The 18087-nt window shown below is 43.5% G+C and overlaps 2 long non-coding RNA genes across 2 annotated transcripts; both read right to left on the bottom strand.

Annotated features, from left to right (window-relative positions):
* Window positions 1–5965: 5965 nt before the first annotated feature.
* LOC110299333 (uncharacterized) lies at window positions 5966–6658 on the bottom strand. Its single transcript, XR_002378448.3, has 2 exons — window positions 6595–6658; window positions 5966–6210 (listed from the first exon to the last, which is right to left on the bottom strand). It is a non-coding gene; the product is annotated as an uncharacterized LOC110299333 (long non-coding RNA).
* A 4084-nt stretch (window positions 6659–10742) lies between these two features.
* LOC110299332 (uncharacterized) lies at window positions 10743–12655 on the bottom strand. Its single transcript, XR_002378447.2, has 2 exons — window positions 12489–12655; window positions 10743–11637 (listed from the first exon to the last, which is right to left on the bottom strand). It is a non-coding gene; the product is annotated as an uncharacterized LOC110299332 (long non-coding RNA).
* Between the last annotated feature and the right edge of the window lie 5432 nt (window positions 12656–18087).

The following is an 18087-nucleotide window of genomic DNA, read 5'->3' as shown; positions in this document are numbered from 1 at the left end:
GGAGGCAGAGGCAGGCAGATTTCTGAGTTCTAGGCCAGCCTAGTCTACAAAGTGAGTTCCAGGATAGCCAGGGCTATACAGAGAAACCCTGTCTCGAAAAAACAAAAACAAAAAAAGGACAGGGTCTCATGTTGCTCAAAATGTTGCTCCAATTTGCTATGTAAGAGGGTCATAAATTCAAAGTCATTCTTAGCTACTTGGCAAGCTCAAGGCTGACCTATGAGATAGGAGAATCTGAAACAATTGAAAAGTTACTCTCAGGAGCTAAAGAGTGAGCTCTCTTAGCAAATAAGCTGAGAAGTGAACAGGTCCAACGCTATTTCTTCTCCCAGACAAGAAGCAGAAATAGGACCAAGGTGGCAGCACACACCTTTGACCCCAGCAGCACAGAGGCAAAGACAGGCTGGTCTGTCACTAAGTCCAAGGCCTGCCTGGCTTACATATAAGGTCCAGGGCAGCCAGAACTAAATAATGAGACTGTCTCGAAAAAGAAAACAAACAACAAAACTGAAAATAGGTTCGACCCCTCCCTGACAGTCCTTGCCAGTACCAATGGAGAACGGACCTCTCTCTTACTCATCTACAACTCAATGTTTATATAAACTATACTCCATTGCCAAAGAAGAACATGGTGCTCGCCAACACCTGGCCAATTGCCACTGTGGAGTCTCACATCTGGCGCTCTCTTCACCTTCTGATTTAGTGCCACCCGGCTAACTGAAACCCCCCAGCCCTGCCCTTTCCAGGGTCGGCTTTATTCTCCCAAGATTAATGAGGCACCAACTTATGTTAGTCAAAACCTTGCTTCATCCCACCTCCAAGCAGTGAGTGCTCAGTCACAGTCACATGTCCTACATCTGAACCTCTCCCTGTAACGACAGTCAAAGCCATACATAGTACACTTCTAATTCCTAGAGTGGAATTCACTGCCATCCAAGGGTTAGAGCAAAGGCATTTGTAAACTAGCCTCAGGAACATTCTAGCAGTGGCTGCGCTCATACGTGAGTACTATTAACCTATTATATTTACTAAAACCCAGTAAGTTGTCTCCTCACAGAAGAGGGTCTCTAAAGCACAAGGCAGGGGTCTTTTAGGAGAAGAATAGAAAACTTCAAGTATGAGGGAAGAATGCCAATTCAAGGGGAAGATGAGGAAAAGACTCATTTCAATACCTGTGGAGGTGTTTTGTAATTATGATTAATATTTATTTTCTTTCTTTCCTTTTTTGTTTGTTTGTTTGTTTGTTTTAGTTTTTCCAGACAGCATTTCTCTTTGTAACCCTGACTATCTTGGAACACTGTAGTCCAGGCTGGCCTTGAACTCATAGAGTTCCTCCTGCCTCTGCCACCATGGCCCAGCTGTGATTAATATTTCACTTTTGACAATTGACTGGTTCTAAGTTAAAATTATCCTCAGTAAGTAACATGATGTTGCATGGAATTAGCTGAAAGCTGAGAGCCTTAAAGCAAAACCTGAGGTTTCCTTTAGAAGGAATTCTGCTTCATGATTAATGTGGAAATTCTGCCGGGGTTTCTAGTTTGCCCTCTACTTTGTATATTATCTTTTGTTGATGTTTTTAATGTTTTTGTTTGCCTTTTTTCTTTTGAGACAGGATTTTATTTAGTCTAGACTGGACTCAAATTTGCTTGATAACCAAAAAGATAGATCTTACTGCTTTCACCTCCCAAACACTGGGATTATAGGCATGGGTCACCGTGCTTCCGGTTTTCGATTGGTGGGTGGTTTTGGTTGAGTCAGTGGGTGGTGTTTTTGTTTTCAATGCTGAGAACCTGATGCTACTGACTGCAGAACCATACTGCTTGATCTTACCAAACCTCACACCTACATAACTGATTCCTTACATAATCTCTCTCTCTCTCTCTCTCTCTCTCTCTCTCTCTCTCTCTCTCTCTCTCTCTCTCTCGCACACACACACACACACACACACACACATACACACATACACACACACTCTCTCACATTCTCTCACACACACACATGCATACACACACGCACGCACACACACTATTTTTCTTTGAAGAATCCTAACTAATATAGTCAAACTCATTCTTAAGCATGGTCAAGAGAACAGGATTTGTTTGCATAAGAGACTGCCAGTGAACTGACTTGTGAGCTATAAATAGCATCATTAGCAAGCCTCCTATCTGGCAGTTAGGGTAAACAGAAAGATGGTGGCACCTGACAGCTGGAAAGGGTTTAGAAATTGCACTGATAAAGCAAAGACCTTCTAAAGACATTTAAGGTGCTACTTTAAAAATAAATAAATAAATAATATATACACACAAATACATATACACGATTGTGTGTGTTTATGTGTTTGTGTATTATTAGGGTGCATGTAAGTGCTGGTATTTATGTATATACCATAGTGCACATGTGGAGGTCAGAGAGTAACTTTCAGAGTTCTTTCTCTCCTTCCACAAAGTATTCTGGGGAACTTAGATCATTGGGCTGTGTGGCAAAAGCTTTTGCCCACTGAGCCATATTGATGCCCCTAAGATGCTTCTTAAAGCTATTAATACAGGCTGAAGATGTGGCTCAGTGGCTAAGAGCACTTTCATGCTCTTGTGGATGACCCAGATTCAATTCCCAGCATCCACGTGGCAGCCTGCAAACAGCTCTAACTCTAGCCCAGCACCACAGTCTAGTCTCTGTGGGCACAAGGCACGCATGTGGTGAACAAACATACATGCTGTACATGTAAAATAATTTTTAAAAATATAATATATAGTTCATATATAGGGTTACAACTTAACAGTAAAGGACACACTTAGCTTGTACAATGCCCTGAGTTCAATTTCCAAACTAAAATAATAGATACATAGTAAGTAGAGAAATAATACCACAAAGCTCAGATCCAAAGATGGAAAAGAGTTTCAACTTGTCTTGACCAATAACCTTTTAGGAGCCAGACATACATACGAGCACATATGTCCAACCCTAGGACTTAGGAGAATGGAGTAGAAGTTTGAAGCTAGCTGGGTTATTATGTTAGTGAAGCCCTGACTCAAGAAAACAAAAGTGTTTAACATGACGGTGCACTAAAGCTTTCCAGTAGTCACAGTCAACTGAACTGATCATAACGGCAGGTGAGGAGCAATTTGTGGATATTGATCAGATTCAAGAACTCTGCCAGGGCCGGGCATGGTGGCACAAGCCTTTAATCCCAGCACTCGGGAGGCAGAGGCAGGCGGATTTCTGAGTTCGAGGCCAGCCTGGTCTACAAAGTGAGTTCCAGGACAGCCAGGGCTATACAGAGAAACCCTATCTCGAAAAACCAAAAAAAAAAAAAAAAAAAAAAAGAACTCTGCCAGGACTGTGTGATATGCTGAAGACACACGTTTTGAGAAATGGGTTCTTGCAGTAGCTGGACCCTTAAGTAACAAAAAGAGGATTTTCTACACACACATTAAATTCAGTGTTTGGGGTTACTTATTAACTCAAAGAGTTAATCCTAAGGAACATGCTGTAAAACAAGAATTAAGAAAGGGTTGGAGAGATAGATGGTTCATCAGTTAAGAGCACTGACTGTTTCTTCCTGAAGACCCAGGTTCAATTCCCAGCATCCACATGGTAGCTCACAACTGTCTGTAACTCCAAGATCTGACACTGTCACACAGACATGCAAGTAGGTGCATATAAAAATAAATAAATTTTAAAACATTAGGAAGAATCAATCCACCTAAACAAAGTCAGAAAAATGGCAAACCAAAGGACTTCTGAGCTGGCTCATCAGGTAAGGGTGCTTGCCCCAAACTTTATGTCCTGAGTTCAATCCTTTAACCTATATGGTGTATGGAGATAAGTAACTACTGAAGATTGTTACATACATACACACACACACACACACACACACACACATCAATTAATCAAACAAACGATGTATGGGAGAGAGGAAAGAGAAAAATAGTAACAGAAAAGAACAAGGTAAACTAGATGAGATGTACTGCCTCAAGACTTATAAAAACCATATTTTGAGCAGTGCACTGTATTCTCTCTCAGCCAGGCATTGGGGAGGGAGAGGCAGGAAGTCCAATAGTTCAAGGCCAGCTTCAGCTGTATTCCAGCCTGGAATGCATGATACCTTGTCAACTGTATTCTCTTTTATAATTTATATACGAAACTATGCTTTAAATTTATAATGCTGAATATTTTCCTTGAGAAAGATTAAGTTGTCTTTATTGGTTTTCCTATAGCACACCAGTCTGTATTAGGCAGTGTGATATATTTTATATTCGTAGTTTCTGATCTCTAATACAAGATACATCCTTACATAGGTCAATCCTGGAAGTACCATTTAATAAAAAATAAAAATAAAGCAACAAAAACGACAAAAAAAAAACCCTCTGTTTAAATGTTCTTTGCAAATAGTTGTAGTGTCTGTTTGTTCTGCAACAGATTTATTTTTAAAAAAAAAAATTATGTGTCTGAGTGTTTTGCCTGCATGTACGTCTGCTTTGAGCAAGCCTGGATTGTGAACTGAACATGGGTCCTCTGTAAGAGCAGCAGGCTTTCTTAACCACTAAGCCATCTCTCCAGGCCCCCCCTTCCACACCGTCTGTAGTGCTTTAAATGAATAATGATATCACGAAGTATACTATCTCTAGGCTGAAGTAATAAGTACCTCTGTTTGTAAGACATCAAGCATAAAATGACTCAAACAACCCATTTTGTCTGTATAATTAATTCAACATGTTTCCATGATTTTAGGAATTATTGCTTTCTGGGGACTCAAAGTATAAAATTAAAATGTTAAGGTTGTAATTTAATTCCTGGCCTATTGCCGTGATATCCCATTTAAAATAAAACATGCTCTCTCTCCTGTCTTTCTCTCTCTCTCTCTCTCTCTCTCCCTCCCTCCCTCTCTCCCTCTCTCTCCCCTCCCCCATGTGTATGTGTGTGTGTGTTGGGGGTCAGTGCAGACTCACATGCTGGCCCCCCTTTTCCACCCTGCTTTGGACAGGGTGTATTTGCTGTATTCAACTGTGTATATCAGGCTAGCTGGCTGAGCGCTCTGAGGAAGTCTCCACTTTTCCTTTGCCCTTAGGTTACAGGAGCTCACGGAACACATTCAGCTTTTCTCCTGGGGTTTGGGGATTCAAACTCAGGTCCCCATAAATATATGTCAAGCGCTTTAACCCACTGAACTATCTCCCCAGACTCATATAAGCTTTTCTTGCTTTCTTTTTTTCTCTCTTCCTCTCTTTCTTTTTTCTTTTTTTTTTTTTTTTTAAACATCTATTTCTTTAGTCTGAGGAGGGGTACATGCACACATGTGGAGGTCAGACGACGATTTTGTCTGAATCTGTTCTCTCCATACTCTGGGATTCAGGGATCAAACTCAGTCTTCATAGAAAGTATCCTTACCCCGAGAGCCATCCTGCTTACTATACCTCCGCCGCTCCCGTGGTGCTCCCCCAATTAACAAGACAAGGTTGTATACTGTAGCACTCAGGAGGCAGCAGCAGTCTGGCAGCCTGGTCTACAAAGCAAGTTCCAGGACAGCCAGGGCTACACAGAGACTCAAAACAAAAACAAAAACAAAAACAAAAAAAGTTGTGAATGCAGACTTCCTTACCAGATCAGTGTCTCATCTGCCCCCCAACCCACCCCCAACTTTTAATGGAAAATAAGGTAATATATTGATGGTTGAATTTTGACCTGGTACTCTCTTAATAAAGTTATAGCCGTGCAGTTGTGTGGGAGCATTAAGCAACAATATCAACAGCAGCAACTACTTCAACAATCTCCAGCTGACTGACTGTAAGTAGAAAGTGAAGTTTGGTCTTTCTCAGATGGGTTCTTGAAAAGAAACTCTAAGTAGGTTATCCCAGTTTCAAAGGCAGGGAGATGAATTATGGATGAGTTGGGTGGATTGGAACTGATCAGATAAAAATGCAAAATTTCTAGGCCAAAACTAATCCAATTAAATCAAAGCTCAAAAGCCATGCAACACTAAAGAGCCCATTTATTAATAATATGAAATGGAATTAATAATCGTAATATCTGAAGAAATCATTACAGACAGCAAGAGAAGATTCCACCGATAAGTGTGTGAAGGGCTTGCGCCAGTTATTTCTCAAGAAAAAGTTACATGCGTGGCTTCAAATATCTGAAAACAAACCCAGGCTCATCAGCTCCAGTGATGCAAACGACAGCAGCAGTGGGCTTCTATTTTCCACCTATGGACTGAGCAAAGAGAGAGAAACAAAACCAGAATGACGAAAGTGGCTGTAGGAGAGAACGCCAGGTGGAAAACACTTAGCAAACTTTCTTAGTCAGGGTTTCTATTCCTGCACAAACATGATGACCAAGAAGCAAGTTGGGGAGGAAAGGGTTTATTCAGCTTACTCTTCTACATTGCTGTTCATCACCAAAGGAAGTCAAGACTGGAACTCAAGCAGGTCAGGAAGCAGGAGCTGAGCAGAGGCCACGGAGGGATGTTCTTTACTGGCTTGCCTCCCCTGGCTTGCTCAGCCTACTCTCTTATAGAACCCAAGACTACCAGCCCAGGGATAGTCCCACCCACAAGGGGCCTTTCCCCCTTGATCACTAAATGAGAAAATGCCTTACAGTTGGATCTCATGGAGGCATTTCCTCAACTGAAGCTCCTTTCTCTGTGATAACTCCAGCTGTGTCAAGTTGACACAAAAATAGCCAGTACACAAACCACACCAGACTCTGACCTAGCAGGACCATGTGACTCTCACAAGAGAAGACTTGGATCACAAGCAAATGCCGTGTCACATCAGGCCTTTCATCCCAGCCCTGGAGAGTTTGAGCCTGGAAGATCCTGAGTTCTAGACCAGACTGGGCTACATGAGACCCTGCCTTCTAAATAAGTAATAAATTTGTAAAAATAATATCAATAGAATGAGAGAGAAATTGAAATGTCCTGTTAAGGCAGAAGCCAGGGAGTGGGGTAGAATGGGGAGAAGGCTCAAAACAAACACCAGACAATAACAAACAAGCAACAAAATAAAGTTGCTTCACTTGCAAGTTTATCATCTCTCTCTCTCTCTCTTTCTCTCTCTCTCTCTCCCTCTTTTCCTTCCCCCTTTCTCTCCCCCTTTCTCTCCCCCTTTCACTTGTCCTCTCTCTCCCCTCTTCTCTCTTACCCCTCTCTCTGTCTCTCCCCTCTCTGCCCCACCCTTTTTAGCTGTGACATCTTTAATTCTTCAACAGTCAATGTGCCTTTATCTCTTTTTAGATCTTGAAGAAGGAAGGACGTTTTTGAAGCTGGCACCTGGCTTACTCTAGGTTACCTTCGATGGCCAGTAGCTATTTCTTTTCGGTCATTTTCTACTGAAGAGGTTAGCCGGCGTGCTGCCAAGAGGAAGTGTACTACAGTTTTCAAATTGCAGCTTTTGTTTTCATATCTCATTTGCTCTCTGCCAAGCTAGAGATTAAGAGGGATGCTGCCCCATCTGCTTTGCTTACTATAAAAGAGCTCAGGAATGTTCCAGAACATAGAGCCACTAGTCACTATTGGATATAAAGAACAGAGTTGTCGGGAGGTGGGGCACAGCGAAGGAACTACATAAAAGCTCTGTTTTCCTTTCTGAGAGAAGCAGGATGGATTTGTTTTGTGTTGATAGCAGGCCTGCAATGAAAAGTCCAGTCTAGACAGAAGTCTAAACAAGCCTGTTCCCCGTGGGGGCTGGCACTTTGCCTCGGTGGCTAAAAGCACCCACAGCTCTCACAGAGGACAAGGGTTCCATTTCCAGCACATATATGGTAGCTTGTAGCCCACGATAACTCTATCTCCAGGGCATCTGATGCCTCCTGCACCAGATGCATTCTGAGGCCCGCTGCACATGGGGTGCATAGACACATACCTAGGTGTGCACACGCATGTGTGAGCACACATGCACACACACAAATTAAATGCAAAAGAAAAGTCTGTTCCTGACTAAAAATAACTACAAAGCTGCTCTAAGAAAGCCTTGTGATGGAATCTTTCCTAGCTTGGTTGGAGGTGTGGCTTGATAGAAAAGCCTTTGTTTGCTATGAAACCAGGAGGCCCAGGTTTCATCCCCAGCACTATGGCACACACACACACACACACACACACACACACACAGAGAGAGAGAGAGAGAGAGAGTTAACACTCCTATCTGGTTGAAGGAGATTTAACTACAAACATTTCTTTATGGAAGAAATTCCACAGAGTTAATAAAAAAAAAAAAAGTTAGGCTAGCAGGATGGAAAAGGGAAACACGAATTAAACCAGAAACTCAGAGTTGAGATGCAGTTAATAGTGAGTGAATGTAGATCCACATGTACCAACTGGGAAACTACAGACTCCCAGCTGCCAACCTGGGTCAAGAAATCCAGGAAGACAGCCAGGAAAAATCCAGAGGGTACTCACAGCAGAGAAGGGGCATGCTTTGCAGGACTTATCTAGGCCTCAGTGTTGGTCCTTGGTTAGAAGGGGAGTGGGGGCAGGGAGAAGGTGCCGTGCGAAGGAAATGGAGGAGAAAGAAACATGAAGACTGAGGAGAGAACGTTCAACGTACCATATAGGCTTAACAAAAGTTTTAAAATAAATTAATTTAAGAAGATGAGAGAAAAAGAAGAAAAATAAACAACAGTTCCAAGTAACTGAAGCACTGTGACTCGTGGTGGTGGTGGAGGCAGGAGGATTGGGGTTCAACATCATCCTTGACCATATAGCAAGCTCAAGGGCAGTTTGGACTCTGTGATACCCTCTCTCACAAAGCAAAACCAGGGCTGGCAAAATGGCTCAGTGGTAAAGTGAAGTACAACACTTACAGCTATTTTCAATTTCACAGAAGCCACATGGTGGGGAGAACCAACCCCCAGAAGGTGTCTCTAATCTTCAGATGAAAAATGGCAGCCGGGCGTGGTGGCGAACGCCTTTAATAATTAAAAAAATATATATTATCGTGTATGTATGATATGTGCACGGGGGCAAACGTGCCATTTTTTTTTTCCCCGAGACAGGCTGTCCTGGAACTCACTCTGTAGTCCGGGCTGGCCTTGAACTCAGAAAATCCATTTGCCTCTGCCTCCCAAATGCTGGGATTAAAGGCGTGCACTACCACTGCGGGGTTACAATAATAATTTTTTAAAAGTCTTTTAAAAGGAGGAGGATTCTGTCCCAAAACACAAAAACAAACAATCCAAAAAAAATCCAAAAAACTGTAAGAGACATAAAAATGGTCCCAGTTAAAAGTACTTGACGAACTGACTTCAATCCAATCTCTGAAAAATATGGTGGAAGGGGAGAACTGACTTCAGAAAGTCCTCTGACCACCAAAAGTGTGTGACTCCACGTGAAATGCACACCCGTGGACACTTACAGATCAGAGGAGGATGTCAGGTGTCCTACTCTGTCTCTGCCTCATTCCCTTGAGAGGACACTCACCGCCCCTGAAGCTAGGCTGGTGGGAGCAAGGCTCAACATTGCTCTCTGCACTGCACCCCATGGTTGTTGTTGGCACAGGAATGTAGGCCACGCCCAACCTTTTCTGTGGGTACCTGGGATTCAGACTCAGGGCTTCATGCTCTCACACTAGTTAAGCCAGCCTTGTTAGTCTTTATTTTGTAGAGGCGGTGGGTGTCTCATTGTAGCCCAGACTGACCTGGAATTCCCTCTGTAACCCAGGATGGCTTCGAGCTGAGGAAGCTCTTCCTACCTTAGCCTCCGAGGTGATCCAACATGCCCCATCCTTAACCTTACTAAAACTGAAAAACACAGTTTTCTAAATTGTCTAAGACAGAAAATAGACCAGACCAACACTAGACTGCTGATGAGCTGAAATTTAAATGTATCCATGTATGTCAATTTTTATAAAATGTACATAACAAGATTTACCATTTTGACTATTTTAATAAGCATACAGTTCCCGGGTGCTGAGCACACTCCGATACGACATAACCATCCCTTCAGCCGCCTCCACAATTCTTCACTGCAGCTATTTTCAAGTGAGAGGGCTGCTATTTTTCAAGTCTGGAAAGGGCACTCCATTATACAAGAAGGAAGAGAGCAAAGTCAGCCCTGTGTCTGATCCATACAGAGGCTTCACCTAAGGCTGGGAGGGTGAGGAGGCTACAGTGCTGCTTTCAGGGACAGCCCTAGTCTTGGGCTGCCTGTGCCAAGCTGAAGCAGTCCAGTACCAGAATGGAGCAGGCAAGCAAGGGGCCAGGCTTACCCTAAACCCAGCACCTATCGTCCTGTGGGTAGATGTTTGATTGGGTCAAAACAGTAGTAGGTTCAGTGTTCCTTTAACCAAAGTCATGTGGATTGCGGGTGTGGCTCTGTTACTAGAGCAATTGTGTAGCATCATGAGGTCCTGGGTTCAACCTCCAGCCTTATTTAAAGCAGGCACGGTAGCCCAGGTTTATAATCCCAGAATCCAGGTCGATACTGGTTCAAGGTCAGGGTGGACACAGAGTAGGACTGCCAGCAATGGGCACAGAGGGGAAAACCCAGATTCCCCAATTCACACAGTCACCTACAGCTGCCTGAGAGGTTGTATTGAGAGACCTCCACCCAGGTGAGACTGGCATTTGTGGGGTTTGATGAAGAAAGGAGCTTCAGGGCGAGCCAATGAGAAGTAGAGTTGGATTTTATAAGATACAGGAAGAAAGGTGATGCAAAAGGAGCATTAAAAGACGTAGCAGCACCCAGGCATGGATTTCTGAGTTCAAGGCCAGACTGGTCATCAAAGTGAGTTCCAGGACAGCAAGAGCTACACAGAGAAACCCTGTCTCAAAAAAAAAAAAGACATAGCAGCATGAATGTAGGCTTTTTCAGGGGAGAATTGCACACAAGCCTTTACAATGAGAGTGCATAGGACTTTTGGGGCTCAGGACTCATAGGTCAAAGAAATGCTTCCACCGACCCCCACCCCAACCCTGCTTCTTTTTAACATTGCTCAATGAGTGTAGTTTATACCCAAGTTAAAGAATTCCCTTAGTAAACAAAGTTATACTACCTCTGTTACAACTTTCGGGGGCGGGGTGTCTAAGTTTGGGAGAGAAGGGGAGTGTCTTTCTTTTTTTTTCCCTTTCTTTCTTTCTTTCTTTCTTTCTTTCTTTCTTTCTTTCTTTCTTTCTTTCTTTCAAAAAAATCCAAAACAGCAAAATCCAACACAGAACAACAAAAGTAAACTAATAGATATTTAAGCCAAGCATCTATTTACTTTTCAAAATGTATTTAATTTTAGGTATATGCATATTTTCCCTACATGTATTATGTCTGCCACATTCGTGCTCATTGCCCTTGGAGCCAAAACAGAGCATTGGCTTCTGGAGTTACTGATGGTTGTGGGCATGCATCTGAGTGCCCACAACCCAATCTGGGTCCTTCTCATAATAGCAAGTCTTCTCCAGCCAGCCTCCCTCTTCTTTTCTTGAGACATGCTTTAATTAGCCCGGGCTTGCCTCCAACTCGTTACACGGCCAAGAATAACCTTGACTCTCTGATTTATTTCATTTAAGAAATGCTATATATGTGTAAGGATTGTGGTCACAGGAGTGCAGGTACCCACAGAGGTCGGAGACATCGGATCCCGTGGAGCTGTGAGTTACTGGAGGTTATGAGTCACTGTGCCATCTGACCTGGATACTGGGAACCAGACTTAGGTCCTGTGGAAGAAGAATACACAGTATGTTCTCATCTAAACCAATGAGCTATCTCCAGTCCTGACCTTGAACTTCTGATCCTCTTTCATCCACCTCTTGAGTAACCCAGTAACCTCACACCCAGTTTTATGCAGTGCAGGGGACCAAACCCAGGACTTTGTACATGCTGGGCAAACATTCTACCAACTGAACTGCTGATCCAGCTCATGAGTCAAGCTTTAAAAAAAAAACAAAAAACAAAAAAAAACCACAGACTCCAATGGCTTGGATAGAGGGAAGGTGTTAAGAGCACACCTAGCAACATTTTAACTGTAGACTCTGAAGGCTGTTCACTTCATAACTATTAACCTCTCTGTCTTTCTCAGTTCACTGTTGAGGTGTAGAGAACTGTCACACACCAGGGTCTCACGGTTAAAAAGACTTCTGCTCTATCATGGCAGACAGCACTTAGGGGCTGGGCTCTCTGTTGTCCCTGAAACAAAGAATCCTTGAAGGTGTTCTTTACAACTCCCCAACCCCTAAAGCTAGCAGCCAAGAGAAGACCCTCGCACAAAGCTAGGCAGAACCCAGCTCTCCACTGTGGCTTTTCTGAGAAAAATGGCTGCTTTCAGCACCAGCTTTGATGTCAGGGAGTTAATCTGAGCGGAGTTAAGCAACCCACAGTTTTACTCCACAAACAGCCGTGCAGGTAAGATTCCAGAAAGCTGCCCCAACTCGTTTTCCAGTTTGCTCTGGACTATAAAGCCAGGCCTTCCTCCGCATGAGTCACAGGACTGTCTGGTCTCTGGGACTGAAGGTCGCCTTGGAAAAGATGACAGTGGCGTCTTTGGCTAAGGATGCTGGGAAAAGCTCACCGCGTTGTCACTGCTGCAGCTGACAATCAGTTCAGCAGACTTCTGGAGACATTTTTTTTTTCTGCGCTGTGTCTTGGCTTAGCTTAGGAATTCTCTTTTGACTGCAGTCCTAAGAGGAAAGGCCAGCAGTAATAGATGCTTTGCTGGCCTGAGGAAGGTGTGTATAAACTCACCTCCCCCATCCTGCATGACGTAAGAGTTCTTAGAGGAGCGTGTGCAGCTGCAGAAAGACAGATGGATTTTGTTCGGCTTCGTAGAGCTTCAGATCTGAAACAACCTTAACAGCCAGCGCGGGGGTGGGGGTGGGGGTGGAGATATAGGGACACAGACATGATGTCAGCACAAGGACAATGCAATTCTATCAAGTGTACACATCACTGTAAAAAAAAAATGTGCAGCCCTTTAAGGAAAGCATGCATTAGGTATTGATGAAGAGTAACCTACAAGCTATAATGTTTATTAGGAATAAAAATGAAGATCAAAGCAGAACATTTAGTAGCTGCCTATTTGTGTTTTTAAATCTGTGTCTATTGTTATGTACGCAAGAATATTTTTGTTTGGATATGCAGGAATGAGACTGGCTCAGGGGTGGGTATGAGGGCAGAGATGAGATAAAGAAACATAGGCAAGTACTGGGGAGATGCCTTAGTAAAGTACTTGCCACATGAGTATGGAGATATGAGTTCGATTCCCATAACCTACATAAAAAGCTGAGTCTACTATAACCCACTTGTAATCCTGGGGTAGGTAGAAAAAGGCAGAATGTTGGGACTTTAGTGGCTCAGCACCCTGGCCTAATTGGTGAGCCCCTGGTCCCAGTGAGAGACTGTGTCTCAAAAACAAACAAACAAAGTTAGTGGCAGGTAGGATGGCTCAGTAGGTAAAGGTGCCCATTGCCAAGTCTGAGGTGAATCCATGGAACCCACAGGGTAGATGAAGACAGAGAATCAATTCCCAAAATCTGTCCTCTGACCTTCACATACACACACACACATATACACACTCTCACATACCCACTTGCACATACCACAAACATATACACATTCATACACTCAAACATACTCACTCTCAGGTATGCACACACATACATATACATTCATATATACAAACACATACACAAACATACACTCATACAAACATACACTCTTATGCACATACATACATATAAACATACACACAAACACACACACACACTAAATGAATAGTGTAAATTGTAAGCTATTAAAAACCAAGAACAAACTACAAAGTAGTTCCTTTGAGATGGCTCAGTACATAAAAGCAATTGCTGAGCCAGCCCAGTGGCCCGAGTTCAGGTTCAAGAGCTGATGGTGCAGTTGCCCCTTCAGTCCCAGCACTCAGGTGCACGCCCAACTTGGTCTACAGATCAAGTTCCAGGACAACATCAGGACAGGCAGGGATACTCAGAGAACCCTATCTTGAAACACCCCCTTCAAAAAGGTTAATATTTGTTAAATACTTAAAGCAGCACCTGACATATAGAAGTTTGGGGGCAGGTAGGATGGCTCAGTAGGTGAGGTGCCCACTGGGAAGCCTGAGGTGAAGCCATGGTGACCCACATAGTAGATGAAGAGAGAGAATGTGAGGCTGGATAACGGGATAATAAAGCCATTTTTTAGTTGTTTATTTACAACTGAGACAAGGTGTTGATACGTCAGACCTCAGACTGACCTTGAACACGCCACCTTCCTGTCTTAGCATTCCAAGTGCCATGATTGCTGGACTCAACCACCATGTCCAGCTCCAATTACGTTATTTGTTTGTTTGTTTGTTTGTTTGTTTGTTTAGACAGGGACCCGTTATGTAGTCCTGGCTGTCCTAGAGCTCACTAGGTGGATGAGAGTGGCCATGAATTCACAGAGATCCTCCTGCCTCTGCCTCCCAAGTGCTAAGATTAAATGCCCAGCCTCATCTTTTTTATTGTTGTTGTGTCTTGCATTGTGGATTGTTTATGTTTTGATTTTTGGTGTTTTGTTTTGTTTTGTTTTGTTTTGATATAAGGCTTCCCTGTGTGTCCTGGTTGTCCTGGAACTCACTTTGTAGAACTGAGGCTAGCCTCAAACTCAAAAGAGCTGCCTGCCTCTGCCTCTAGAGTGCTGGGACTAAAGGTGTGTGCTATTATGCTCCTGTCTATTGTTATTTAGATTCTAGCCAAATTGGTTATGATGTAGTTTCATGTAATCTGTGGTGGTCTGAATATGTAGAACAGCTCCCTCCACCCACCCACCCCAATAGGCTCATATGTTTGAATGCTCTGCTCTTAGTTGGTGGAATCACTTGGAAAGGATTAGGAGGCGTGGCCTCATTAGAGGAGATATAGCACTTCGGGTAGGCTTTGAGCTTTCAAAAGCCCATGCCCTTCCCATTTCGCTGTTTCTGGGTCGGATGTAAGGCCTCTGCTACTACTACCATGCCTGCCTGTTTCCTGCGGTCTCCCTGCCATCCCGGACATAGACTCTAGCTCTCTAGAACCATTAGGCCCTAATCAAATGCTTCCTTTTACAAGGTGCCTTGGTCATTGTCTTAGTTAGGGTTTTACTGCTGTGATCAGACACCATGACCAAGGCAAATCTTATAAAAACAACATTTAATTGGGGCTGGCTTACAGGTTCAGAGGTTCAGTCCATTATCATCAAGGTGGGAGCATGGCAGTATCCAGGCAGGCATGGTACAGGCAGAGCTAAGAGTTCTATGTCTTCATCCAAAGGCTGCTAGTAGAAGACTGACTTCCAGGCAACTAGGGTGAGGATCTTATACCCACACCCACAGTGACACACCCATTCCAACCAGGTCACACCTATTCCAACAAGGCCACACCTTCAGATGGTGCCACTCCCTGGTCCAAGGATATACAAACCATCACATTCCACTCCCTGGTCCCCATAGACTTGTTCAAAAACATGAGTCTATGGGGGCCACACTTAAACATAGCATAATGCAAAATGCATTTAGTCCAACTTTCAAAGTCCTCATAGTCTATAGCAGTCACAACAATGTTAAAAGTCCAAAGTTCAAGGTCTCTTCTGAGATTCATCCAACTTAATTAACTGTAATCTCAAAGCAAGGCAGGAAACCAGCTGGGCAAACTCCAAACTCTGCATCTCCATGGCTGATGTCAAAGCGGTCTTCAGATATCCACTCCTTTTTCATCTTTGTTGACTGCAACAAACTGCTTTCTCCTGGGCTGGTTCCACTCCCTGTTAGCAGCTTTCCTCAGCATGTGTCCCATGGCTCTGGCATCTTTAACATCTTTGAGTCTCCAAGGTAATTTCAATGTTACAGCTTCTTGTTTCAGTGTCTGGGATTCCACTTGATCTTTTGGACTCCTCCTAAGGGCTGGCATCACTTTTCCAGCTCTGCCCTCTGTAGCACTCTAAGCTCAGGTTGATCCACTCCACTATGGCTGCAGTTCTTGGTGATCACTCCATGGTACTGACATCTCTAATACACTGGGGTGTTCCACTCTAACTAGGCTTCACCAATAGCCTCTCATAGGCTCTCTTCAGGGTGCCAAGCCTCAAATCCTTTGCATGACCCCTTCAGTCCTGGGCCATCAACTACAGCTGAGGCTTCACCTTCTCCAATGGCCTTCCCTGGCCTCTCACAGTGCTAAGCCTCAGCTTCTCTCCATGATCCCTTCATTCCTTCACAAGCAGTACCACCTGAGTGACTCTTACACATTACCAAGTCCAGCCGAAGCATGAGGTGCAACCTTGGCTATCTCTGGAACACAGCTTCTTTGTGCTCCCAGCAAACAATTTCCAGAAGATTTCACCTCAACGATGCTGGCCTCTTCTTAATCACCACTAATTCCTTAGCTCCAGCTAACCAGCATCAATTTTCCCAGTAGTTCCTTCCATTCTTAACTCTAGAGCCAGAGCCACATGGCTGAAGCTGCCTAGTTCTGCTGCTTACAGGAACTAGAACATGATCCCCTTGTCTATTACATTATCACCAGCTTTATGTTTTCTAAATCCTTCACTGCCTAAGCTTGGCTATCCTGGTTCTTGCTCTGTAGATTGACCTTGAATGCAGAGATCAGCATGCCTGTCTCCTGAGATTAAAGGTGTGTACCACCATGCCTGGATTTAATTTAGCTGGGTAGGATCTTGCCCCAAGGTCTCACTCCCTTAATCTTTATCTCCTAGAACACAAGATTTTGCTCCATTTCACTTCCTGGTGCTCCTTTAATACTCAAACCATATATTTTATATTTTTCCTTTCTAAGCTTGCTATGCTTGTTCAAACTTCTCTTCATAAGACTTAACCAGAGAACAAAGTCTCTGCTGGGCTTTTTTGAAACTTCTTTTGTCAATGCAATTAATCCAAGTCTCTTCACCTTAGCCTCAGGCAAACTTTTCAGACAAGGGCAAAAAGTAGCCACATTCTTCACCAAAATACCACAAAACCAGTCTTTATGCCACATTCTGAAATTCTTCTCCTTTGAAATCTCTTGGGCCAGGTCAACACAGTTCAAATTACTCCCAGCAACAAAGTCTTCCATATTCCTACTAGGATGACCCATTAAACCCCATTTAAAGCATTCCACTGCTTTCCAAATCCAAAGTCCCAAAATCCACATTATTTCAAATAAAAGCATGGTCAGGCCTATCACAGCAATACCCCACTCCCAGTACCAACTTATGTCTTAGTTAGGGTTTTACTGCTGTGATCAGACACCATGACCAAGGCAAATCTTATAAAAACAACATTTAATTGGGGCTGGCTTACAGGTTCAGAGGTTCAGTCCATTATCATCAAGGTGGGAGCATGGCAGTATCCAGGCAGGCATGGTACAGGCAGAGCTAAGAGTTCTATGTCTTCATCCAAAGGCTGCTAGTAGAAGACTGACTTCCAGGCAACTAGGGTGAGGATCTTATACCCACACCCACAGTGACACACCCATTCCAACCAGGTCACACCTATTCCAACAAGGCCACACCTTCAGATGGTGCCACTCCCTGGTCCAAGGATATACAAACCATCACAGTCATGATGTTTTATTATGGCAATTATGGTTCATTTTAAACCAAAGAAAGCGAGGCACACGCTTTCTATTAAAAGCAAAGAAAGCGAGGCACACGCTTTCTATTAAAAGCAAAGAAAAGGTAGTTTTAGGAGGTAGAACCATGAACCGTGGTAGATAGGAAGGCTCCTAAGTTGAGAAATAATTCCTATTTTATTATTAATTCTTTTTCATGTGGGGAGGTTATTTGGGGAGTTGGGGAAGGGGAAATATGATATATATATATGTATATATAACATATATTACCCGTATATGTATATATAGAAACACAGATATAATATGTGTGTGCTTTGCCTGCATGTGCGTCTGTGTATCATACAGGCAGTGTATGCAGTACACACAGAGGCCAGGAGCAATGCTGGATCAGCTGGAACTGGGGTTACAGATGGTTGTGAGTTGCTATATGGTTGCTGGGAATTGAACCAGGGCCTTCTGGGAGAGCAGCCAGTGCTGAGCCACTTCCCAGCCCCGAAAATAAATAAAATAAAATAAAATAAAATGCAACTAGAGGGAAGTGTACAAGTGCAGGTGCTTACAGCATGAGGTGGGGCTGAA

This window comes from Mus caroli, unplaced genomic scaffold (genome assembly GCF_978045245.1).
Source record: "Mus caroli unplaced genomic scaffold, Mus_caroli_1 scaffold_8, whole genome shotgun sequence".
Classification (NCBI taxonomy): Eukaryota; Metazoa; Chordata; class Mammalia; order Rodentia; family Muridae; genus Mus; species Mus caroli.
This window is presented reverse-complemented; position numbering and strand designations above follow the sequence as displayed.